Source organism: Mauremys reevesii, linkage group 4 (assembly GCF_016161935.1).
Source record: "Mauremys reevesii isolate NIE-2019 linkage group 4, ASM1616193v1, whole genome shotgun sequence".
Lineage (NCBI taxonomy): Eukaryota > Metazoa > Chordata > Testudines > Geoemydidae > Mauremys > Mauremys reevesii.
Window position 1 is genome coordinate 105,488,537 of NC_052626.1, and position 26,501 is coordinate 105,515,037.

Here is a 26,501-nt window from a genome sequence, read left to right on the forward strand (position 1 = left end):
CTGAAACTATGAGCACAGGACAATGGCTCTGAATGCTGGCACCACTTCCACAGGCAGTGGTGATTTTAGCTGATATCTCACTCCTCAGGGTAATAAAGACAGAGAGAGCACAGTTGCTGCTGATGTCCCAAAGCCGTGCAGGCGTGTATGCTGCTAGCCTGTTTACTGCAGTGATGCCTGCGGAAGTTATCACTGACTTGAGTGGGAAAGCGTCCTACCGCTGAGGAAGAAATAAGGCAGCCATCCCTCCAAACGTTCAGGAGAGGATTGCAGAGTACCTCCATGAAAGTTTCATTAAGATCTTCCAGGAGGATTCAAGGGACATCCCAGTGTACATAAACCAAGTGTTCTGCACGCCCTGCCCTCCCTTACCTAAGTGTACAGCAGAATGAAAGGCAGATAATGCTACTTCTCTTAGTTGTACCACCACCTCCTCTAGTACAAGTACATTAATGAAAAGTCGAAAGCTGTGACCTGTTAAGTTGGGGGCACCATCGCTCTAATGGGAAATACATTTACACACTTACCCGAGGGTCCTTCCACTGCATCGGGCTTGCCTATGCTTGACTGACTGGACTGCGGTGGAGTCTCAAACAGGTTCTGGCTCACAGCATATCTGGACCTCCTGGATGCAGGCCCTCCTCCTTCTCCTTTTCCTCCTTCACCTCCTCCTTGTTCTCACTGTTCACACCACCATGGCCATCTGCGGGGTGGTAGTGGGGTCTTCGTCAAGTATGGCATGCCACTCTTTGTAAAAGCAGGAGGTCTGTGGCTCAGCACTGGCTGCCTGGCCTTCTGATATGCCAGATGAAGTTCCTTTGCTTTCAAGCAGCCCTGCTGCTGGTCCCTGTTGTACCCCTTCTCCTGCATCCCCCGTGCAATCTGCTCGTAAATGTCCATGTTTCTACAGCTGCTCCATATTGTACTTGCACAGACTCTTCTCTCCATAGGCCCAGGAGATCCAGTATCTCCTCTCTACTCCATGTCAGAGCACATGTGAAGTGTGTAGCCAGCATGGTCAGTTAGGCAGTTGCACACAACAAACAAGAACTGCTAGATGTGCTCGCCAAGCTGGACAATCAAGAAAAGGCATTTAAAAATTTTATAGGGATTTAAAGTAGTGTGTGTGGGTGTGTGGGACTTCTGATATCTATGAGCCCTGAGCAGTGGAGTTCACAATTGTGACCACAGCGGTCAGTGCTGGACATTGTGGGACAGCTGCTTGAAGCCTGTTAGGCTCAACATAAGTAACACAGTGTCTACACTTGCACTGCATCAACCTTAGTACACCAACCATGGCTTAGTGCCACTTGGGGAGGTAGTTGTGACGGGTTTGGTCACAGAGATCCCGTTGGGGCTGTCACCTGATGTGCCGAACTGGCCTCTGAGTCCATTTCCCCTGCCAGCTTGGGACTCCAGAACCCTGCCTTGTTGAGCCAGACACGCTAGTCAGCTGCAAACACAGACCCAGGTCTTGTCCACGCCACCAAAGCTGCAAACCTGAACCAAAAACTGCTCAGCAGGTCATTTATCTCCAGCACCCAGACACCCAGTTCCCAATGGGATCCAAACCCCAAATAAATCCGTTTTACTGTGTATAATGCTTATAAACTCATAAATTGTTCGCTCTCTATAACACAGATAGAGAGATATGCACAACTGTTTGCTCCCCCAGGTATCACTTACTCTGGGTTAATTAATAAACAAAAGTGATTTTATTAAGTATAAAAAGTAGGATTTAAGTGGTTCCAAATAATAACAGACAGAACAAAGTAAGTTACTAAGCAAAATAAAACAAAATACGCAAGTCTAAGCCTAATACATTAAGAAATTGAATACAGGTAAATCTCACCCTTAGAGATGTTCCAACAAGCTTCTTTTACAAATTAGACTTCTTCCTAGTCTGGGCCCAATCCTTTCCCCTGGTAAAATCCTTGTTAGTTCCAGCTCAGGTGGTAACTAGGGGATTTCTCATTACTGGAAGCATTTGTTCTGTTCCATCCCCTTTTGTATCTTTGGCACAAGGTGGGAATCCTTTCTCTCTCTCTCTGGGTTCCCACCCCTCCTTCTAAATGGAAAAGCACCAGATTTAAGATGGATTCCAGTTCAAGTGATATGATCACATGTCACTGTAAGACCTCATTACCCACTCACTGGCACATAGGTATACAGGAAGGCTTACAAATAAACAGAGCCATTTACAACCAATTGTCCTAGTTAATGGGAGCCATCAAGATTCCAAGCCAACATTAATGGCCCCCACTTTGTATAATTACAATAGGACCTCAGAGTAATACTTTATATTTCTAGCTTCAGATACAAGAATGATACATTCATACAAATAGGATGACTACACTCACTAGATTATAAGCTTTGTAATGATACCTTACAAGAGACCTTTTACATAAAGCATATTCCAGTTACATTATATTCACACTTATAAACATATTTGTTATAAAGCATACGGAGTGCAACATCATAGTACTGTTACTGCATTGCTGTAATGGTTCACTTACATCAGTGGGAGAGTAATTTAAGTGTAGACCCGTGCACAATTAGATTGACACAAGGCAATTTACGTCGACCTGACTTTGTTGTGTAGACCATGCCTCAATCTTGCCCCTGCCCCTTTGGTTTAAAATATCTAAGCAAGGCATTGGTGTCACAATTGGTGGTGGGAAAGAACTGAAATGCTTATGAAAATTTACTAACAGCTCTAGCTGGAGTCAGGAATACTGTGAGATGGATTGATTTTGGCTTCCCCTGGCTCTGTTTGGCATTCGCAGACAGAGAAGGCACAGGAAACTGCCTTCCAGGAATCTGTAGAGATACTCTGTCCTGCCACTCCACTGTTTGAGAATATCTGGCTGCTGTTTTAGAGAAGAGATGATGTATTATTTGAAAAGCCTGATGTCCTACTGCTATAAGAAATCAGACCTGGATGGCTCTCCTTCCACACAGAAAGGAGAAAACGAACCCCTGGCATCAATAACAGGGATAGCAGCTCAAGGCTCTCAAAGTTTCCAGCTGCCTTTTAGAATTTGTTTTGTGTTTGCTGGATTGGCCCTCCCTTCGTGACCAGGAAGTTGATAAAAATGTGAGACACTTTCTAAGTTGTGGCTCCAAGTTACTCTATTCTGCAGCCCAGAAGAGTTTCTACAATTTCTGTTCTGACTGCTGCTCTGATGGAGGAATTGAAACAGCCTCTTGGTTACCCAGGGAAGCTACATGCCTAGCAGAGCATGTTCCTGTCTTCAGCCCAGAATTTGGGGCAAGGGTTGGGGCAGCTAGGAATAACTGGAAAAAGCAGGGCTATATAAGAAAAAGCTTCTTGTTCATCCTGAAGCATAGGTGGCTTTAGCATGGGTTCCTGGGTTCAATTTCACCCACAGAACATGCCGCGCCCTCAGGTTTGGCCCAGCAGTGGATGGCGTTGCAAACTGGTGCACAGAATCACAACGCCACTCATATTTGTCCCAGTCACCCCTCCGTGATGCCAGCCAAACCTCAGTGTGCTGCAACCCCAGGCACCAGGTTGCAAACCCGCTCACTCAAATTTGGCTGGCACACAGGGTCGCATTGCCACTTCTGTTTGGCGCCCACCATCGCTAGTGCAGGGAGTGACTTGCCCACTCTGGCTGGGCTCAGATCCCACTATTGCCGCAGCTGGCATCACTGCACCAGGCCCAAGGCAACCTGCCAGGCCAACAGCATGGCAGTAGGAGCGGGGCTGGGGATACTGCTCTCACCAGTAGTGGGGCCAGAGCTCAGAGAGAAGTGGGACTGGGAGCAGCCCCTGGCCACATGCAAGGCAGAGCCCCCATTCCCATGGGGAGAGTAGAGACCCCACAGTCCTGGGCCCTTTCTGACCCCCCTATACCCTTACCACTCCCCCTGCCTCCATTCTCTTAGCATAGTGCCCCCATCGAATCAGGAGGCTACATCTGCCCCCATCTTGAAGAGTCCAGGGAGGAGGCAAGACTTGGAGTGGGGTGTTCTATTAAAAGAGTTGTGGGAGAAGGAAAAAGGAGGCCTGAATTGGCAGAAACCCTGGAGAGGTGCAGGTTGTTCAAGGCCTAAAGATGCAGTAGAGGAAAGGACTGTGGGGAATGAAACACTGCATTGAGGTGGTAAAGATTGAGACCTGGAGAAAAACCAGAAGGAAGAAGTTTGCTCTGAAAGCAGCACTGTGGGTATGATGCCTGGTGCATGCACCTGTAGGGCTTCTAGAATAGAAGAATTAGCTATCTCCTAAAACTGGAAGGGACCTTGAAAGATCATTGAGTCCAGCCCCCTACCTTCACTAGCAGAACTGTACTGATTTTTGCCCCAGATCCCTAAGTGGCCCCCTCAAAGACTGAACTCACAACTCTGGGTTTAGCAGGCCAATGTTCAAACCACTGAACTATCCCTCCCCTGTCCACCTTCTAGGGAGGGTGATAGGAAGGCTCCCTGCACCAAGGTGTAAGACCAAAGTGAATGCTGAGCAAAGGACTGTGTTTTTCTGCTTACTTTGACCTTTTGCTGTCCCAGACAGGGTGGACTCTGATGTTGGGCTGGAGGGCCACACTCCCAACCACCAAAAATGGGCCTGCCTATACCTAGAGAGAGAAGCACAAACTCTCTACCAGCAGAGAATGATTGGAGATCAGTGAGCAGAAACTGAGGCATAAAATCACTTAAAACATTAAAGGTAAAACAAATACCTATCACTCGTAACAGAAGGATTTCCATATACTTGGGCCCAGTTCAGAAGTGAATAAGATTGATGTAAGCAAGTATATAATAAGCAACTACAGCCCTGATCCTACACAAATCTGCTTAATTCTAGCAATGTGACTGTCCCATTGGCTTGAATGAAACTACTTTGTGTGCTTACAATTAAACACATGCATAGGTCTTTGCAGGATAGGCTCTAAGGTGGTGTCTGGAACATGCTTAGAAGCAAAAGAGGGATTGCAGCAACAAGAACTCCCAAACAGAAGGTGCAACAAGGTATACGATAACTGGAGTTAATCAAATACTTCAGATGAAAAATGTCAATCAACATTTGGTCTCTTTTTAAAACAATTTTTTTTAAATTAAGAACATAAGAACATAAGAACATAAGAAAGGCCGTACCGGGTCAGACCAAAGGTCCATCTAGCCCAGTATCTGTCTACCGACAGTGGCCAATGCCAGGTGCCCCTGAGGGAGTGAACCTAACAGGCAATGATCAAATGATCTCTCTCCTGCCATCCATCTCCATCCTCTGACGAACAGAGGCTAGGGACACCATTCTTACCCATCCTGGCTAATAGCCATTTATGGACTTAGCCACCATGAATTTATCCAGTCCCCTTTTAAACATTGTTATAGTCCTAGCCTTCACAACCTCCTCAGGTAAGGAGTTCCACAAGTTGACTGTGCGCTGCGTGAAGAAGAACTTCCTTTTATTTGTTTTAAACCTGCTGCCTATTAATTTCATTTGGTGACCCCTAGTTCTTGTATGATGTGAATAAGTAAATAACTTTTCCTTATCCACTTTCTCAACATCACTCATGATTTTATATACCTCTATCATGTCCCCCCTTAGTCTTCTCTTTTCCAAACTGAAGAGTCCTAGCCTCTTTAATCTTTCCTCATATGGGACCTTCTCTAAACCCCTAATCATTTTAGTTGCTCTTTTCTGAATCTTTTCTAGTGCTAGAATATCTTTTTTGAGGTGAGGAGACCACATCTGTACACAGTATTCGAGATGCGGGCGTACCATGGATTTATATAAGGGCAATAATATATTCTCAGTCTTATTCTCTATCCCCTTTTTAATGATTCCTAACATCCTGTTTGCTTTTTTGACCGCCTCTGCACACTGCGTGGACATCTTCAGAGAACTATCCACGATAACTCCAAGATCTTTTTCCTGACTCGTTGTAGCCAAATTAGCCCCCATCATGTTGTATGTATAGTTGGGGTTATTTTTTCCAATGTGCATTACTTTACATTTATCCACATTAAATTTCATTTGCCATTTTGTTGCCCAATCACTTAGTTTTGTGAGATCTTTTTGAAGTTCTTCACAATCTGCTTTGGTCTTAACTATCTTGAGTAGTTTAGTATCATCTGCAAACTTTGCCACCTCACTGTTTACCCCTTTCTCCAGATCATTTATGAATAAATTGAATAGGATTGGTCCTAGGACTGACCCTTGCGGAACACCACTGGTTACCCCTCTCCATTCTGAGAATTTACCATTAATTCCTACCCTTTGTTCCCTGTCCTTTAACCAGTTCTCAATCCATGAAAGGACCTTTCCTTTTATCCCATGACAGCTTAATTTACGTAAGAGCCTTTGGTGAGGGACCTTGTCAAAGGCTTTCTGGAAATCTAAGTACACTATGTCCACCGGATCCCCCTTGTCCACATGTTTGTTGACCCTTCAAAGAACTCTAATAGATTAGTAAGACACGATTTCCCTTTACAGAAACCATGTTGACTATTGCTCAAGAGTTTATGTTTTTCTATGTGTCTGACAATTTTATTCTTTACTATTGTTTCAACTAATTTGCCCGGTACCGACGTTAGACTTACCGGTCTGTAATTGCCGGGATCACCCTAGAGCCCTTTTTAAATATTGGCGTTACATTAGCTAACTTCCAGTCATTGGGTACCAAGCCGATTTAAAGGACAGGTTACAAACCTTAGTTAATAGTTCCGCAACTTCACATTTGAGTTCTTTCAGAACTCTTGGGTGAATGCCATCTGGTCCCGTGACTTGTTAATGTTGAGTTTATCAATTAATTCCAAAACCTCTTCTACTGACACTTCAATCTGTGACAGTTCCTCAGATTTGTCACCTACAAAAGCCAGCTCAGGTTTGGGAATCTCCTAACATCCTCAGCCGTGAAGACTGAGGCAAAGAATCCATTTAGTTTCTCCGCAATGACTTTATCATCTTTAAGCGCTCCTTTTGTATTTTCATCGTCAAGGGCCCCACTGGTTGTTTAGCAGGCTTCCTGCTTCTGATGTACTAAAAAAACATTTTGTTATTACCCTTGGAGTTTTTGGCTAGCCGTTCTTCAAACTCCTCTTTGGCTTTTCTTATTACACTCTTGCACTTAAGTTGGCAGCGTTTGTGCTCCTTTCTATTTGCCTCACTAGGATTTGACTTCCACTTTTAAAGGAAGTCTTTTTATCTTTCACTGCTTCTTTTACATGGTGGTTAAGCCACGGTGGCTCTTTTAGTTCTTTTACAGTTTTTCTTAATTTGGGGTATACATTGAAGTTGGGCCTCTATTATGGTGTCTTTAAAAAGCGCCCACGCAACTTGCAGGGATTTCACTTTAGTCAATGTACCTTTTAACTTTTGTCTAACTAACCCCTCATTTTTGTATAGTTCCCCTTTTGAAATTAAAGGCCACAGTGTTGGGCAGTTGGGATGTTCTTCCCACCACAGGGATGTTGAATGCTATTGTATTATGGTCACTATTTCCAAGCGGTCCTGCTATAGTTACCTCTTGGACCAGCTCCTGCACTCCACTCAGGATTAAATCTAGAGTCGCCTTGCCCCTTGTGGGTTCCTACCAGCTGCTCCATGAAGCAGTCATTTAAAGTATCGAGAAATTTTATCTCTGCATTTCGTCCTGAAGTGAAATGTTCCCAGTCAATATGGGGATAATTGAAATCCCCCACTATTATTGGGTTCTTAATTTTGATAGCCTCTCTAATTTCCCTTAGCATTTCATCATCACTATTACTGTCCTGGTCAGGTGGTCGATAATAGATCCCTAATACTAGAGCATGAAATTTCTATCCATAGAGACTCTATGGAACCTGTGGATTCGCTTAAGATTTTTACTTCATTTGAATCTACACTTTCTTTAACATATAGTGCCACTCCTCCCCCTGCACGGCCTGTTCTGTCCTTCCGATATATTTTGTCACCCGGAATGATTGTGTCCCATTGATTGCTCTCAGTCCACCAGGTTTCTGTGATGCCTATTATATCAATATCCTCCTTTATCACAAGGCACTCTAGTTCACCCATCTTATTATTTAGACTTCTGGCATTTGTGTACAAGCACTTTAAAAACTTGTCCCTGTTTATTAGCCTGCCTTTTTCTGATGTGCCAGATTCTTTTTTATGTGACTGTTCATCATCTGATCCGGCCCTTACATTATATTTCTCATTCCTCTGCTCCTGACTATAACCTGGAGATTCTCTATCATCAGACTCTCCCCTAAGAGAAGTCTGTGTCCGATCCACACGCTTCTCTGCAGCAGTCGGCTTTCCCCCATCACCTAGTTTAAAAACTGCTCTACAACCTTTTTAATGTTTAGCGCCAGCAGTCTGGTTCCACTTTGATTTAGGTGGAGCCCATCTCTCCTGTATAGGCTCCTCCCATCCCAGAAGTTTCCCCAGTTCCTAATGAACGTGAACCCCTCCTCTCTACACCATCGTCTCATCCACGCATTGAGACTCTGAAGCTCTGCCTGCCTACCTGGCCCTGCGCGTGGAACTGGGAGCATTTCTGAAAATGCCACCATAGAGGTCCTGGATTTCAGTCTCTTCCCTAGCAGCCTAAATTTGGCTTCCAGGACATCTCTCCTACCCTTCCCTATGTCATTGGTACCTACATGTACCACGACCACCGGCTCCTCCCCAGCACTACACATAAGTCTATCTAGATGCCTCGAGAGATCCGCAACCTTCGCACCAGGCAGGCAAGTCACCATACGGTTCTCCCGGTCATCACAGACCCAGCTATCTACATTTCTAATAATCGAATCTCCCATTACTAACACCTGCCTTTTCCTAGAAACGGGAGTTCCCTCCCCCGGAGAGGCAACCTCAGTGCGAGAGGCAACCCCAGCACCATCTGGAAGGAGGGTCCCAACTACGGGAAGGTTTCCCTCTGCTCCCATTGACTGCTCTACTTCCCTGGGCCCTTCTTCCTCCTCAACAGCACAGGTGCTGTCTAAGCGGAGGTGGGACAATTCTACAGTGTCCCGGAAGGCCTCATCAACATACCTCTCTGCCTCTCTCAGCTCCTCCAATTCTGCCACCCTGGCCTCCAAAATCCGTACATGGTCTCTGAGGGCCAGGAGCTCCTTGCACCGACTGCACACATACGCAACCCGCCCACAGGGCAGGTAATCATACATGCTACACTCAGTGCAATAAACTGGATAGCCCCCACTCTGCTGCTGGGCTTCTGCCTGCATTGTCTCCTAGTTAGTGAAAGGCTGGTTTACAGAAAGTAGTTTGGTTTATAGGTTTAAGGATTTTAGGGGGGGCTACAGGGAAGGGGTTATGGCCGGCGAGGGGTTCCCACTCCCTTCCCACTCCCCTTCTAAACTCCCTTGCGAAACTCCCTGTTAGCAGCCCCTGTTCGCAAAGCTCCCTGGTCGCTTGTGCGCGGCTTTATAAAGCCCTGGCCTGGCCTGAGTGAATGCCCCGCCCACTGATTAAGGCTCAGCCAATTACCAGAGGCTTCGAGCTTTCAAACCTGCCTCCAACTGCCAGCCAGTTGGCAGGCAGTTTAAACCTTTAAACTTTTTAAAAAGTTGTCAAACTTTAAAAAACATTATTTTTGTAATAAAAAAAAATAATCAGTCGGTTGCCCTGCTAAAAGTTTAGGGTTTCGTTTGTGTTTTGGGTTGTTGTGCCCCCCACCTGTGAGTGTTTTGATGGGTCAGCATAGTCACATAGTGGGATTTTCCAAATATATATATATATATATATATATATATATATATATATATATATATATATCTTACTTTAGGACTCTTATTTATGAAATGTAAAGGGGAGTCGAATACTTCATTAAAAAAAAAGAATTGTTTAAAAGAATTCTGCAACAAATAGAAATACTGGACAGTTATTAAAGAATAGGACAAAAATGCTTTTTGACTTTGCCAAAAGCTGCAAATCACTTTCTAATCTTTAAACAGCTCTATTTAAAAATTCCCTATTAGTCCACATCTCCTTTCAGCCTCCCATTGGTGGCTTCTCCTGCAACATCCCTCTGCATGCCCCTCACTTCTACTCGTTCAACATTTATTTAAAAACAAATTTACATTCATGCTGACTTAAGGCTAGATTCTGCACCCGGCAGAACATCTTGCAGTTCACACATCCATTTGCAGGATGAATCTCTAACCCTTAGTGACATGTAACTTACACTACCATTCACATCACTTCTGATTTTGATCCCCTGAAGTTGAATAAAGGGGTTGGCATCTAGAAAAAGGAAATGCAAAACATGAAGCCTGGTTCTGATGTTACCTTGCTCTAAGTCTGCTGATTTCAATTTTACACACTAGGGATGTGCAAATATTATGGGCCTGCTTCTCCACTGCATTGACAACACAAGGTGTATTCATATCTGTGCAAACTGCAACCATTCTGACTGGAGAGTATTTTACAGTTGTGCAAAATGGTTAAATGAATATACATCATACAAAGCAGTGGAGATTTGGTCCCCAAATTTCTTGTATCTTGTTTAACAAAGTACAATGTACATGCCTCTTACAAGATATTTGTGTCTTGGTGGTCCTTTTTCTCATACTACTGGTATTTGGTATTACTGCTGGACTCTCCTGCAGTTCTTCTCTCGGTTTAAACATGACTGCCCCATCTGAGGAGGAGATTCTATTTATGGGCTTGTCTAAGCAAGGAAATTTACTGCTATAACAATATATACCACAGTAACTCAGTGTCACCACAGGGAGTTGTATTATTATAATTATACTGGTATAGTTTTGCTGGTAAATATTCCTGTGTAGACAAGGCCTAAGTTTCCCAGCAAGATATATCTGTCTTTCTGCCTCTCTTGGGGTAATAGGCAATTATGACTAGAATGGGAGGATTTTGGTCTTTGCTGACTTACAAATCGAAACATGCTTTGTAAAGTTTTTTTCTGCATTCACATCTCATGGTTGAGTCTAGTGTATAAACCCTAAGATGAAGGTGAAAGGAAATGGAAGCCCGAGATGTAATTCTTGCACTTTTAAAAATGGTTGACTCTAAACCCACTACCTACGTTGAACGTTCAGTGGAAAGTATTTAACATTGATTTTTTTCCTTTAACACTTAGCAATCTGCCATGTGTGGTGTTATTTTTGTACTCTATATTTAACATGAGTTACAACCTGCAGTAAGCTGTTTTCTTTTTCAGTTGTCATAGGCCCCCAATCTTGCAAAATGCTCCCGGTGCCTGCAAAGAGCCCCACTGATATTAACATCTGACTGTGTAGCGATCATCCACATGGAGCAGCCTGCAGGATCAGGGTGACAGTTGACATAGTTTCTTCATGATATGGGCAGTTTAGTAACTATGGGAAATTGCAATTCCACCCCGTGCCCCAACACACATCTGTTGCACCTGAAGTTTCACTTTTTGTAAAGGGAATTTCTTTGCCCTGGTGAAACAAACCCCTGTTATATTGTTAACCTTAAAAATCCATGTATCTTAGCTTGCTTTTTTACTATTTTTCCTAAGATGTAATACATGTTTAAAATAGTGGTCCAGATTCTGATCTTAGGCAAACCAGTGTAAACCTAGAATTTTTTTAAGGCAGTTTGTCTAACTGCATCAGTATAAATAAGATCAGAATCTGGCCCACCAAAGCTGACTTAGTTACTCTGTATTAACGCTAGTGTAACTGGCTGGAATTTAGCCCAATGGCATTGCACAGGTGGTAAGAGCTGCATCTGGCCTAATATCAATTTTTTTCCTCAAATCTAATACCTTTACTTGTGGAAATATGAGGACATCTTGTTGTTATTCTAAGACTTACTATTTCAGACAATGCTATAGTAGCATCTTATGCTTGCAGCACCAGGCTCTGGGACTTTAGGGAAATTATCTTCTATCCATTCCTTAAATGGTCTTAGCTTGCACCAAACTGCTGACTTGTTGTCATCCGAGTTGTGAATGCTGTTTAGTGCTTTCAGTGAAAGTTGATCTATTAGAAGTCCATGGGCCAAACTGAGAGTGCTAGTGTAAATCTAATGACATATAAAGGACACACTTGAGCGGTGGTAATAGGCAATGAGATTTAGACTGGTCTGTACCAGTGTGGTGTACCAGAGTATCAAAAGGGACTACAGACTGCATCACCTTGTTTAAATAGCATACTGGCTGTATATACCAGTGATACCAGCACAATTCCAGGGCAAGGCCATGTACGGCAGTTAGACCTAAAGAGGGTGTCTGTAAACGGTAATGTGTTCTGAAGATGCATTATATGCACTTCACATCACCCACTAGTAGTTTTAATAGTAGCTTTCAAAACAAATCACAGATCCTGTGGTATGTCAGAGTACAGCGTTTGCATGAGTATTAGACCATAAAAAGGATGTGCACTTCCACTATGTTCTAGGGGTACCAGCCCCATGTGCTGTGCTAGCCCCAAAGCACATTCTCACTTGCCTTTGGAAAAATGCCTTGAGTTTTGTTACAGTGCAATGACTAACTTGGCTATTCTGAAAGTGCTGGTTGTCTTCTGCTGTGCAACAGATCAGAATCAATCCATATTGCAAGAGTGTTGTTCATGCCCTTAGGGTGAGCCTGTTTCAGAACCAGGAGTTCCTGGTAATGTATATATCTGTGTCTGTGTAAATTTTTTGGTGAGGATAAATAAGGGTGTATACATACTATCTAAATGCTATAGTGATGGGTACACTAGAAATGTCTGAGATCAGGCTAGCAATGATCCTTCTATCAGAAGTAAATTAACCTAAGATGAATACAAAAAACAAATGTGTTAATGCCAGAATTCACTCCATTTAGAATATTAAATGTAATGGGCAAATTACTGCTATATCAGGTCTTATAAGAGTTACTCAAAATCACAGGGACAGGATTTGGCTGCATCCTGCATATCATTATGGGAACGTAAGTCTGAACTGGGACAAATGTGCTGCAAAAAACAAGTACTGAACTATTCTAACCCAATGAGTACTCTGCAGTGGGTGAGACTGCACGGTACTTTCTCAGTGACTCACAATACTGTTACCTCTTCTAGACATTATTATGTATTTGTAATGCAGTGGCATGTACAGGCCTCAGCTCAGGATCAGGGCCCCAATGTGGCAAGCCTTTTACATACATATAATAAAGACAGTCCCTGCCCCCAAAATCCTGCAGTTTGCATGGCAAAAAACAGATTACCAAACTTCTGAAAGACAGCAGATTACACATGCACAAATTGTCAAGGAAAACGGACCCTTTTTCACGTTGCTATCCTTATTTGATTTTGAATCAACACATTTAAAACAAACAAAACTGTTGCTTAATGCAAATTGGGGCTTGATGAGGGCAACTAGTCTGGTACCTTCCTCATGTCGTGTCCCACTGAAATAGGCCTAGAGGAAGAGTCAGTTACTGGTTTGTTTGACTTCCACTCGGGGATGCTGGAACAATTTGTATAGTGGGGGTGCTGAGGGCCATTGAACTAAACTGTAAATCCTGTATATGATGGAAACAAGCCAGGGAATGCAGCAGCACCACGAGCACCTATGCTTCCACCTGCATGTACCTTGCTGTAAGGGATTTCAAATATCTTGTAAAATGGAAACACTTCAAACCTAAAATCAAATTCCAGCAACAAAATGACGACTTATACTGAAGCCTGGTCTACACTAGGCGTTTAAACCGGTTTTAGGAGCGTAAAACTGATTTAACGCCACAACCGTCCACACTAGGAGGCACCTTATATCGATTTTAATGGCTCTTTAAACCGGTTTCTGTACTCCTCCCTAACGAGAGGAGTAACGCTAGTATCGGTATTAACATATCGGATTAGGGTTAGTGTGGACGCTGATCGACGGCATTGGCCTCCGGGAGCTATCCCACAGTGCACCAGTGACCGCTCTGGACCGCAATCTGAACTCGGATGCAGTGGTCAGGTAGACAGGAAAAGCCCCGCGAACTTTTGAATATTTCCTGTTTGCCCAGCGTGGAGCTCCGATCAGCACGGGTGGCGATGCAGTCTGAAATCAAAATAAAAAAAGAGCTCCAGCACGGACCATGCGGATGTGATCGCTGTAAGGGCAGGCAAATCCGTTCTATCAGCGCTCCGTTACAGAAGATGAAATTCAGAATCCTTTTTTAAAAATCTCCAGACAGATGCCATAGCAGGGACTCAGCGCACTGCAGCGTGACAAGCGTAACGGAAAGCCAAAGAATCAAATGGACGCTCATCGACTGGAGGACTGAAGCTATCCCACAGTTCCTGCAGCCTCCGAAAAGTATTTGCATTCTTGGTTGAGCTCCAAATGCTTCTAGGGTCAAACACAGTGTCCGCGGTGGGTCAGGGCATAGCTTGGCAATCTACTCACCCCCCACACACACCCCCAGAAGTGAAAGGGAAAACAATCCTCTGACTCTTTTACATGTCACCCTATCTTTACTGAATGCTGCAGATAGACACGATGCTGCAGCCGTCAACACCAACATCATCACACACACCCCTGCCATGGGTGGCTGATGGTACAAAAGGACTGGTAACCGTCCTCGTCATCAGCCTATTGGCACATGGGGCAGTAACCATGCTGACTAGCATCCGTCAGGTCGATCAAGGGCGCCTGGCCCTAATTTTTTCTGGTGGTGGATGGTGCAATATGGCTGGTAACCATCGTCATCATAGCAACAGGGGGCTGAGCTCCATCAGCCCCCACCCTTCATGTGTAAAGAAAAGATTCAGTTGCCCCTGGACTAGCAGAGGGATGCTGGGCTTCTCTCCTACACACTGCTTAATGTCCTGTCTGGACTATCATAGCAGCTGGAGGCTGCCTTCCACTCATTTCTCACTAACAAGTCACCATGTCTTATTCCTGCATTCTTTATTACTTCATCACACAAGTGGGGGGACAATGGTATGGTAGCCCAGGAAGGCTGGGGTAAGAACGGAATGAACAGGTGGTATTGTTACAGGAGCACCCCCTGTGAATAGCATACAGATAATAATTTCTGCAGGATCTGACACAGAGCAGCTGTGCTCTCTGGTTCTATGATACAGTGGTTATCTAGTACACTTGCCTATATTCTAGGCAGGACTGATTCTATTTTTAGATACCAAAAAGGAGGGATTGACTCAGGGAGTCATTCCCAATTTTGGCTTTTGCGCCCCTGGCTAAGAGCAGCCAGGGGCACTTATGACAGCAGCAAATGGTACAAAAGGACTGGTAGCCATGATCATCTTAGTTCCAATTTATGGAAGGGTTTGGATGGTGCAATATGGCTGGTAACCATCTCTGCTGTCATGCAAAAGCAAAAGCATGCTTCTGGGTAGCGCTGCTGAATTGCCTCTGTGAGCGGCATCTAGTACACATACGGTGAGAGTCACAAAAGGCAAAACAAGCTCCATGATTGCCATGCTATGGCATCTGCCAGGGCAATCCAGGGGAAAAAGGCGCGAAATGCTTGTCTGCCGTTGCTTTCCCAGAGGAAGGAGTGACTAACGACATTTACCCAGAACCACCCGCGACAATGATTTTTGCCCCATCAGGCACTGGGATCTCAACCCGGAAGTTCCAAGGGGCGGCGGGGGAGGCTGCAGGAACTATGGGATAGCTAGGGAATAGCTACCCACAGTGCAACGCTCCAGAAGCCGACGCTAGCCTTGGACCGCGGACGCACACCACCGAATTAATGTGCTTAGTGTGGCCGCGCGCAATCGATTTTATAAAATCTGTTTTACAAAACCGGTTTATGCAAATTCGGAATAGTCCCGTAGTGTAGACGTACCCTGAGTGTACCACAGGTTAAGTAAGGGACAAGTTTGACTCCCACATCACAGCCACAAACAAAAAGCAGTGGCAGAGTGTGAGCGAAGCTAAGCAGAATACAAAGGAGAAGTAAAGAGAGCCTACATAGTAGGATGAGAGGCTAAATAAAACAGGAAACCACTACGTTGACTTTAAGTGGAAGTTATGCTGTGAGGGTCAGGCCTGGCAAGGGGAGTTCTTGCACCCTCTTCTATATACTACATTAATCTAACTAATTCATTTCAACTGTGCCCCCTTAATCCAAGCCTCAATTATCTCCAGTGAACCAGTATCTCCAAACATTCAGATGCACACACCTGGATCCATTAAGCCAAGTGGTGGCACTGGAGTATAAACCAGGGCAAATTTTAGCCTACTGACATTAAGAGTTGCACTGGGGTTTTTAATTTCCTTTTGTTGTTTGATTGGTTTTGTTTTATTGTTTTTCTAAACCCTACTATTGGTTAACATTTCAAATCATCCAAAGTAGGTGGAAGGAAGGTCATTTTAAACTATATACAATCTTACGTCAAATGGGTTGTTGAAAGAAAGAACAGAGTGGGACAAAAAGAGTGGGGTGGGCTGTGATTTGTTTGGACATCTTTCACACTTATGGACATCTTTCCACTTATGCTGAAGATACAAAACTGATACAGCAACAGACCCGAGTTTTCAAGATGAATAAAAGTCCAGTGCAGCAAACCAGGACAAATATAGCCTTGTAACAGCTTGCTGTGACCAGTTTGGCAAGTCAAAAGCAATGCTGAGCACCTTGGCCTCAATACTTGCCTCCAACAGACTGGCTAGAGGAAAATCAGAGCAACTTAGCCAAACACTTTCCACAGCCAGGGGAATGAAGCCGAAGTCCACGAGTGGCTAATTGAGTCCCATGCTGTGCCTGTCTTCCAATGCACCTAAAGCCTCAGACAGAAGTTGTATCTTCCTGTCTCTTGCCATCCTTTTCTCTTTTCTCTGTGTACATTTGTCTTAAGAAGAGAGAGATTCAGACTAAAAGGAGCTAAGCTACCAGCAAAAAGCAACACTCACCCTCCTCCAACCTGAACATAACTTTAAAGTAGTGGTTTCTCCCTTTAAAAGACAGTACAAATGGGGAGAGTGGCAGGAACAAGCATTTGTTATAATGAAGAAAAATTGATTTTTCCCCCTTTTCTTTACATTTCTAACTAGTATAACTTATCACGTGTCCCTAGTATAGACAAGGCTTGACTTTCTCCATGATCAAATGATTAGGAAACCTCTAAGTTTTGACACACAATGGAATTTCGGACAGTTTGTCAATGTCATTCACCTCCAGGTCTAGATACACAGTAAATTCGCATTTCTCTTTTCTTTACCCATTTTTGCATAAATGTCTAAATTCCATTTTATAATGGAAGCAAGCCATCCCAGACACTGCATTTCAAGGCAATTATAGCACTTCCCAGGTGATTAAAGCTCCTTGACCTTCAGCCTTGTGCCTTACAAATACCAATGGACGTATGCTATAATCATCCAAAAATGCACTGCCTGTTGTGTCTTATTGCTTAAAAAGCTTGTTGAATGTCAATTGGGAGCATTGCACCTTTTATTGTCTACAGTAAGAGTAATACTGCTCATCTTAATCCTAAAAGAAGTTGCACAGCTAAAGCCCCACATCTGTATCAGTTTTATTCTCATTTACATTAAGCCCCCTTTGGACAGAAAGGGGCCTTAGTGTAAATGAGAATTAAATTTGTCAGGAATTGCAATCTGCCCTTTAGGCCAATTAGACCAGTTCTTGAATTCTGTGAACTAGTGTAACACAAATCTTGCAATGATTTAACTAAATTAAACTGGCTTTCTAAAACCAATGTAGTTAGTTTGGTGCAAGTCTCTGTGTGGACACTTACTTTGGAACAGAAGTTTCTATTTTAGCCAAGGAGAGGATTTTTTTTTCCAGTGACTTCTACAGGCTTTGGATCAGGCCCTGAAAATAGCAAGTAACTCTGCATTCAGATGGCCCATATGTTGCTTCTTTTTGAGTCTACTATTCCATTCAATATGATCTTAGACTTACTGAGTTGTTGTCTTAATTCCGCTGAGTAAAACAAAACTAAATCTACTGCAGAATTCTTAAACAGTTGAAGAACGGACATTGTAAGGAAAGAGTGCACAAACTAGCAATCTACACAGTGAATATTTCAGTAACTTTGCCAGAGACAAACTAGCAAAAAACCCACTGTTTTTATTCTTAATTTGAAGGCTTGCAAATCCTGTAAGGTGTTGCACTGAGGTCTGCTTATAGTAGAAATGTTTGAACGGTTGTAGCTACAACTCTGTGATGCCTACGAGCCCCTGTGCAGATGCACCGAACCTGTGCCACTCACCTCAGTTTCAAGTTGCCTCAGCCTGGGAGTGTGTCTTGGAGTCACTATGACAGCTCTAAAGCATCCCGAGAATCCCCTTACTCAAAGAGAAGCCTGCGCGAGTAGTTTTAACTCAGCTTTATGACTGCTTTGCACCTCCCCAGCAATGCAGAAGAGAGTAGTGGAGGATTAAGGCCTGCATTTTCAGAGCCAATTTTGCTCATTGTACATGCTATTTAATAAACAAAGACTGAAGGGAATACATTTATTTTGATCCCTTGAGATGTTATAAATCAAAATCACGGGTAGGAGGTTTCTTACTCATGATTGTAAGCCTCCAGTATGTGTAGCTCTTCACAGTGCAGGATCTGCCTGGAAAGTGCACTATATTATGATATGGAATTCTATTCTCAATTGATAAGATTAATTAACTCTAGTTCAGGAACAATTGATTTCACAAATAACAGTTTGAGAGAGAGAAACATGAAATTAAAAATAAATGTCTCTTACATGTCAAGACTGAGATAAGGCATATGCAGTAAACAAGCATTTTCAAATAAAACTGAATGACTTAAATGAGTTCAAGAGATTAATTCAAGTTAATTATTAAGGGCCCCTCTTGGTACATGATTTTGCAGAGGAATATGCTGCAGATCCCTAGGGATGGGACGACTCACATGCACACGGCATACTGCAATTCATTGTCATTTACACATCCTCAAGCTGCTCCACACCATGGAGAAGAAAGAGTTGTCATATCAGGTGTTGAAAGGAACTGGGCCAAGCCCCAGAGCAACTACGCCCTATTCCCTACTGGTGAAACAGCTGCACAGCAGTGCAAGTTATCCTGAGAACTTACTGCAGCTCCCAGTCTGGAAAAACAGCTCCTATACACTACAAAGCTATGGCACAGGAACTTGGAGGCATACAGTCAAGTGACACATACACATAACCACCATTCTCTTCTTTCTTGTCATGCATAGCTCTAGGACTTAGGTGTAAAAGCAGCACATTGCTGCTGAAGTGGATATGAGAAAGAAGCTTATGGACTGTTGGACTGCTGCATGTAATCAATGAGCCAGTATATTTTCTGCCAATTGTAACATAGCAGTATGTACCTAGCTAAGGTATTTCTAATAGATCTATTGAGGCCACCAGTTGTATTTACTTGTATCAGTGGCTGTACTGGTGCTTTGCCAACATGCACATTGTCTGAGGACAATTTCTGCCTGGTGTACAAGATGCAGCTACTTGGATCTGTGTGCTGAACTTCAAAATATCACCTGCACTGCCCCTTCTTGGGCATGACAAGAAATCAACAGGGAGGAAGGTTGATCTTGTGGCTGAGGCACTGGACTCTGATTCAGGCGTAGAATTGCTGACACCACCCAGAATTTTTTATGGGACCTCACGCAAATCACCCCTCTCTTCGCCTCAGACCCCATTTGTAAAAATGAGGATAAACATACTTCCTGTGTCCTGTCTGTGTAGGTTGTAAATTATTTAGGGCTCTCTCTTAACATGTGCCTGTACAGTGCCCTGCACAATGGGATACAGCTCTCCCTAAGGGCCTTTAGATGCTACTTAAAACACATGTATATAGTCACAGCAACACTACTGCAGGAGCAGATGATACATGGAGGAGAGCATGCAGGGGTTGTACAAACCCTCCACAGGCGTCTTCCATAGCTAGCACTTAACCCTCCTTTTGGCAAGCAACCGAGCTCTGGCACTTTGCAAAGTTAAGAAACATGAAGACTGGCTTTCTTTTATTTCTTTGTATTTTTTTTTAAATTCTGTCCAACAAAGTAGCCCTTGTCTTATGGAAATATAAGGGATTGGGCTCAAAGAAAGTAGAATAAAGTGCACCAGTGACATTTTAGCGAAGGATATGGCTTTATTTTAATTAGATGGAGAATATATATGTTTCATTTTAGACTAATAGTGTATCCATGAATGTGTGTGGCAGCTGTTTAAAGGCTAATACACTTTCTTGCTTCACCCGAATGACATCTAGCTTGCAGAACGCATTGTAACAAAGGAATGAACACTCTTTAAAAGTTTAGACCCTAAATTACTGGCAGTAATGCTTTATTCAGCCTGGACAGTGGATATCAACAAAAGATCAGTACTGAAAAAGATGACTTGTATTTCATTTTAGCAAAACAAAGTTGCACACTTGGGGTCCTAATGCTTGACTTTGCTTATATGTTTAGACTTACTGACATGAGTAGCACTCATCAGGTGCATATGTGTTTGGAGCATCAGGGTTGTGGGTTCCAATGTGGCCCCCAAGTAAGTCAATGGCAAATGCCCACTGATTGCAATTAGAGCACAATCAGACCCCTGAAGCATAAGTGGAAGTGACTCTAACTACATCTCTACCCCAACATAACATGAATTCAGCTATAAATTTGGTAAAGCAGCGCTCCAGGGGGGTGGGGCTGCACACTCTGGCAGATCAAAGCAAGCTCAATATAACGCAGTAGATTTTTTGGCTCCCGAGGACAGCGTTATATTGGGGTAGAGGTGTATAAACCTTTTAATCCCAGTGTTCTGATACAAATATATTTAAAAGTGCTGCACTCTATGATCATCTCTGCGTTCATAATGGGACATCAGAAAACAAGTGTAGGAAAAGTTAATTTTTTTATTCAAATATTATAACAAAGGACAAAATTCTGCCTTAAGTTATATATGCACAATTCCTGCTTTAGTCTATGATACTTCTGTGGGTATTAGAGATCTGAATGTAACCGTTAATGTATGATTCACGGAAGAAATATTTTCTCAAACTGTTTGATCTGAATGCAGAGCTCACACCAACAAATGCTGTCCCACTACACATGGCTATCATGAAACAAAGAGAAGGTATTGCTCACACACTTCTTTGAAATCTATCGTTTATTAATCTAACACATGCAAAGGGCCTAGATCCTCAGCTGCTGTCAATCAGAATCGCTCTACTCAAATCAATGTAAGGAATTTAATGTAGTAATAATCGTGTAATGCCAGAGCCCTAAAATATTGAGTTGTTCTTCTTTCCCAAATGCAATGTAAGAATTACCCCTCCACAGAAAGAGGAGATATATATTCTAAGATAACCATATGAAAAATCAGAGTTTTAATAACTGTTTAACTGTAAACAAGCCAACAAACTGGCTACACACCGTCATTGTTTTGTTCCACCCTCTGCTCTGTGCCACCAAAACCCTTCCAAACAAACCACCTCACAGACCTGCAGCTGCACAAAAGTCCCCAGCTTCCCAGGACTTCATTACCTACATCAGGGGTCTCAAACTCCTGGTCCATGGGCCATCTGCGGCCCGCGAGCCTCCCCAATGTGGCCCGCGGGGCTCCAGCAGTTTTGGGACCAGATCTCTCCCTTGGCCCCACCTGCCGGGGCCCAGGTGCTCCCCCCTCAGGGGCCCCAGCATCGCAGCAGAGCTAAGTGGCGTCTGCCTGCTTGCTCCAGTGGCTGCCAGCTCCTCCCTGTTGCCCAGGGGCGGGGCAGGGCTGTGCCTCCATGCACTGCCCCCACCCCCGCCCTGAGCACCCCTGCGGCCAATGGGACACTGCAGGTGGGGGGGCGCCTGGGGGCAGAAGCGCTCGGAGGCCCCCCAGCCCACCCCGCCTTGAAGCCCCAGGTAAGCACCGCAGCCCCCATCCCACATACCCCCTCCTGCCCCCAAACTCCCTCCCAGAGCCTGCACCCCATCCCCCCCCCACACTCAGCTCCCAAACTCCATCCCAGAGCCTGCACCTGACCCCCTCCCCCACCCAAACTCCCTCCCAGAGCCTGCACCCCAATCCCCTACTCCAGACCTCCTCCTTCACCCAAACTCCATCCTGGAGCCTTAGGCAGGTGTGGGGTGGAGTTTTGGGGGGGGCGTTTTCTGGGAGCATGAGTGACATTGGCCCACTGGGAGGATCTGAGGACTGGCACTGGCCCTAAGGTAAACTGAGTTTGAGACCCCAACCTACATTAACTATCCTGCTCTCAGCACTGCCATCTAGTAGAAAGTGATAGTCTACCATGGCGTTGGCTGTCACATCAGCTCGAAAGGCAGCATTATTCCAGGAAAGCATCGCAAAGCTGTTGCTATTGTTAATATTTTACTGCAGTGAGTAGTTATCAGGTTAACCACCCCGTATGTGATTCGAAACCAATTTCCCCCAAACCCTGGGTCCTGCCAGCTGCATTTTGTTCAACCAGCAAGATCCGTTAAACAACTAGATTAGCCTGGGTTTGTTTTGTATTTTTAACGCATTGCTTTTGATTTTTCTATTGAAAATACTCCCCACCACCACCCCCCTCAGCACATCGCAACAATACCCTAGCTCCTGCTCGCAGCTGGAAAGGTCGGGGGGGGGGGAGACCGGACTCCCCTAGGTATTCGTGCCTAGAGGATGTAAACAGAGATGGAGAAAATGGGTCTTATCGATCACTCGGAATCTATACGGCCGCCTTTAATGCTGCTTGCAGATTTACAGCCAGAAGCATGGAAATCGGAGCAACTGCCCTGCATCCCCGGGTTTCTCTCCCCCCCCCCCCCACAACAGGGTTCATTTATTTAGCGGCTGTTCACCCTCCAAGATGAAGCAAACGCACCCCCACTCCAGGTTCCTAGCCCTCCCTGGAGCCGAGGCTGCTGGTGCATCGCTCCCCGTGCAGCAGCAGGAGCAGCCAGCAGGAACCGGGACGCGGCGGGGGGAAAGGCATGCAGGGGAGCTGGGCGGCCACACACACACACACCCCGGACCAACGCGCACGAACCGAACCAACCCGTGCAGCACGATCCTGCCCCTCGCTCTAACCATCGAGCGCAAGCTGGTCCCGTCGCTCCTGGGAGCCGCCACCGCCGCGCTGCACAACCAGCCTCCTCTTGCCTCTCCCCCCCCAGCCCCACGCCGCCTTTCCCCAGCCTTGCTCCAGAGCTCCCCGCAGCGCTGCCGCGGCTATGCATGCTGCCCCCCAGCCCCCTCCTGCCGCCCCCCACCTGGCTCCATCCCTCCCGCCCGCCCCGCTCAGGTACGCAGGGCGCACAAAGAAAGAGCCCCCCTCACTCACGCTGCAGGAGAGCGCAGCCCAGCAGGCAGAGGAAGGCGACGTGAGGGCATGTGTGTGTCCTGCACACCGCACAGCCCCCTCCTCCCGTCCTCCCCGGCTCCATGCAGGCGGCGAAGCCCCCCACCCTGCCGCGCGCGGCCAGTCCCCCTAACACGGCGGAGCTCCACCCCCCATTGCAACCCCCGAGCCTGCACAGCCCCCAAACGCTGACTCGTCCCCCCCCGACCCCATCCCCCCAATGCAAAACTTCCCCAGCCCATTAGACGCTTCAAGGCACCCACGCACCCACACTCCACATTTTAAAGCCCCACTGTATAGCCCCACCCCACTACAAAGTACCAAGCACCCCCCCCGCCACAGGATAAGGCTCCATAACCCCACTACATGCTGCAAAAAAACCCCGGCCCCCTACACAATCAGAAGCCCTTTCAACACTGGGAAGCCTCCCTACACACTGCAGCCCCTCTACCTACTGCAAAGCACCCCAGTGCTGACTCTGCAGAGCTCCACCCCACTACCCAGGGCGCCCCAAGCCCCTCGACAGCCTGCAAAGCCCCAGCACACCGTGCAAAGCTCTCCAACCCACCCTGCATGCTGCAAAGCTACCTTCCCCTATGGAGGACAATGACAGCCAGCCAGGGGCCTGGGGGTTAGCTAGCCAGAGCACCCGCTAAAAGGAAGTTTTCCCCCTTCCTTGTTTGAGGTGGTTTCGCAGCAGGTGATGAATGTGGGGTGGTGCCCTCCCCCCCCCCAGAGCAGGTTTGTGGTGCAGGAATCACTCCCCCTGTCTATGCAGATGCCCCTGGGAAGAGCTGCAAGGCTGGCGGCAGCAGCAACAACAGCCGCCCACCACCCCCATTAAAGCTGTTCTCCCCCCATCCCTCTCGCTCTCTTTCTTTTCAGCTCACCGCCTTGATTGACAGGGAGCCTTTCAAAGGCCGCCCACACACGTTTTCCCTGAATCGGAGAGAGAGATGGCGAAGGAGAAAGCATGAATGAAATATTCAAGCTGCAGGAGCGCCCAGGAGCAAGGGGCGGCCAGAGAGAAAAAGACTCCAGCCCCCTAGGGAGCCAGAGCATCTGGAGCTCCCCCTTTCCAGCAGCAACAGCCTCTACTGCAGTAGTGTGTCCTGGTTCAGCACATACACAGGCGGGCACATACACGTAGACAAATGCGTACATAACACACAACGCAGACATGTTACACACACAGACAGACAAATGTAGATAATATAAAGATACCTGATGTAAATTACACACACTCACACAAAGAGAGACATGCATACATTACTAGCAGAGAGAGAGAGAAAGATACAAACACAGAGGGAGACAGACATATTCACAAATATTAGACAGCAGTTACACATACACTGTGGACAAAAAGATTACAGGTACACAAACAGAAACAAACGTTACACATTAAGGCCCCTGTTCTGCAAACAAATGAAATAGTGGAGTGCTATTTTGTGAGCCTTACTGAAGTCTATGAGGTTCTGCATAGTACAGCTGCCCACCAGTGCAGTATCTATTGCAGGATCCAAGTCTAAGATAAACACCCAGGACCAGATCCTCGTCTGATGTAAATCTGCTTAGCTTCAATGGAGCTACATCATTTAATACCAGCTGAGGATCTGGCCCATAATATCTGATCCGGAAGTTTTATCTAGACGTTATAGCATAGGCCATGAGGATGGGGTTCTTTCTCCATCTTTGAGATTTACAGAGGGTCCCTAGTATATGTCAGGGTTACGTTCTTGAAAAGGGCCACAGATACCGGAACGATGGATACCAGGGAATTTCCCCCCATAAGAAATAATGGAATGGGGGGGGGGGGGATGAGTTCACAATGTTGCCACACTTGCCTATGACAATGCTCTTTTCACCTAAACAGTGTGCCTTTTTACAATGACAGGTTATACAGTACAAATTTTACACATAAAACATTGAATAAAATAAGGTAGAACCCTACAAACACCATTCAAACACAGAACATTTTAATAAATAATACAAAACAGTGTCAATTAGGCATACAGTACCTTAGGTAGGGTTGCGGCTGGGTTTTCTTGGGCTGGCTTTCCGTAGCTGGCTTTTCAGTTGCAGAAGTCCTAAAAAAATATTTTATCGACATCTGCTCTCCTGCATGAATCTTTGAATGATAGATCTCTCTGTAGCAAGTCACTGCATCATTGAGAGCCCTGGAGACTTTGGCAGACTGTTCACGAAAAGGATCAGTGGTCTGTATGAGTTCCATCATCTCATACAGCAATCCAAAGACACGGGAGAGATTCTTTGTCGTCGGACTCCTGGATTCCTGCCCCACATTGTTGTCGTCATTCTTGCTTTCTTCGGATATCCGTTGTTGGTCCAGCTCAATCAGGTCCTCATTTGTCAGTTGCTCAGTGTGAGATTCCAACAACTCCTCTACATCTTTCTTCTCTACCTCCTCGAAGCCAACATTCTTCTCCAACTTGACAATTTCTTGCCAGAGAGCAGGAACGGCATCAAATCCCACAAAGCTGTGCACAACATCTGCCATGCATGGTGCTGAATGCCATTCATATATTACGAAGTGACCTCACAACATGTCAATGTTTTCTACGCCATTCAGAATGTTGTAGGACTTCCAAAACTCCTTTACATTGGACTTTCCTTCACCTGCTGTCTCCTTAATCAGCATGGAGAACATCCTCCATAGGTAATAAGCCGTGAATGTGGCCAATATACCCTGGTCCATAGACTGCAGCAACGGTGTGGTGTTGGGTGGCAAAAATAGGATCTTGACATTCAGGCAGAGAGCTTCATAGTACACTTTGTGGGCACTTGCATTATCCAGCAGAAGGAGAATCTTAAAGGCCAAATTTTCCTTCTGACAGTTACCCTTAAATTCAGGAACAGCATGGTCTACAAATCACTCACGGAAAATATTGCATGTCATCCAGGCAATGTTCAACTTCCAAATTATGGAGAGACAAGACTTGACTTAGCCCCTCATTGCTCTTGGGTTTTCACTGTGCTAGACAGGCAGGGGAAGGGATAGTTCAGTGATTTGAGCATTGGCCTGCTAATAAACCCAGGGTTGTTAGCTCAATCCTTGAGAGGGCCATTTAGGGATCTAGGGCAAAAATCTGTCTGGGGGTTGGACTAGATGACCTCCTGAGGTCTCTTCCAACCCTCATCATTCTATGACTCAACTTGTAATTGCCTTCTGCATTTCCCCCAAGTAGAAGGGTTAAGCGGTCTTTAGAGGCTTCTCACCATGAGAAATATAATTCTTCATTGGCATCTTCTTCCAATAAAGACCCATCTTATCTACATTAAAAGCTTGTTTTGG

The 26,501-nt window shown here is 45.2% G+C and overlaps 1 protein-coding gene across 1 annotated transcript in view; it reads right to left on the bottom strand.

The window, feature by feature from the left end:
- The window catches only part of IGSF22 (immunoglobulin superfamily member 22), a 197,232-nt gene extending 173,981 nt beyond the window's left edge, over nt 1-23,251 (bottom strand). Inside the window, exon 1 of the mRNA XM_039533179.1 lies at nt 23,171-23,251. The gene's annotated coding sequence lies outside the window, so the exon portion shown is untranslated. The remainder of the gene's footprint in view (nt 1-23,170) is intronic.
- Nucleotides 23,252-26,501: the final 3,250 nt, after the last annotated feature.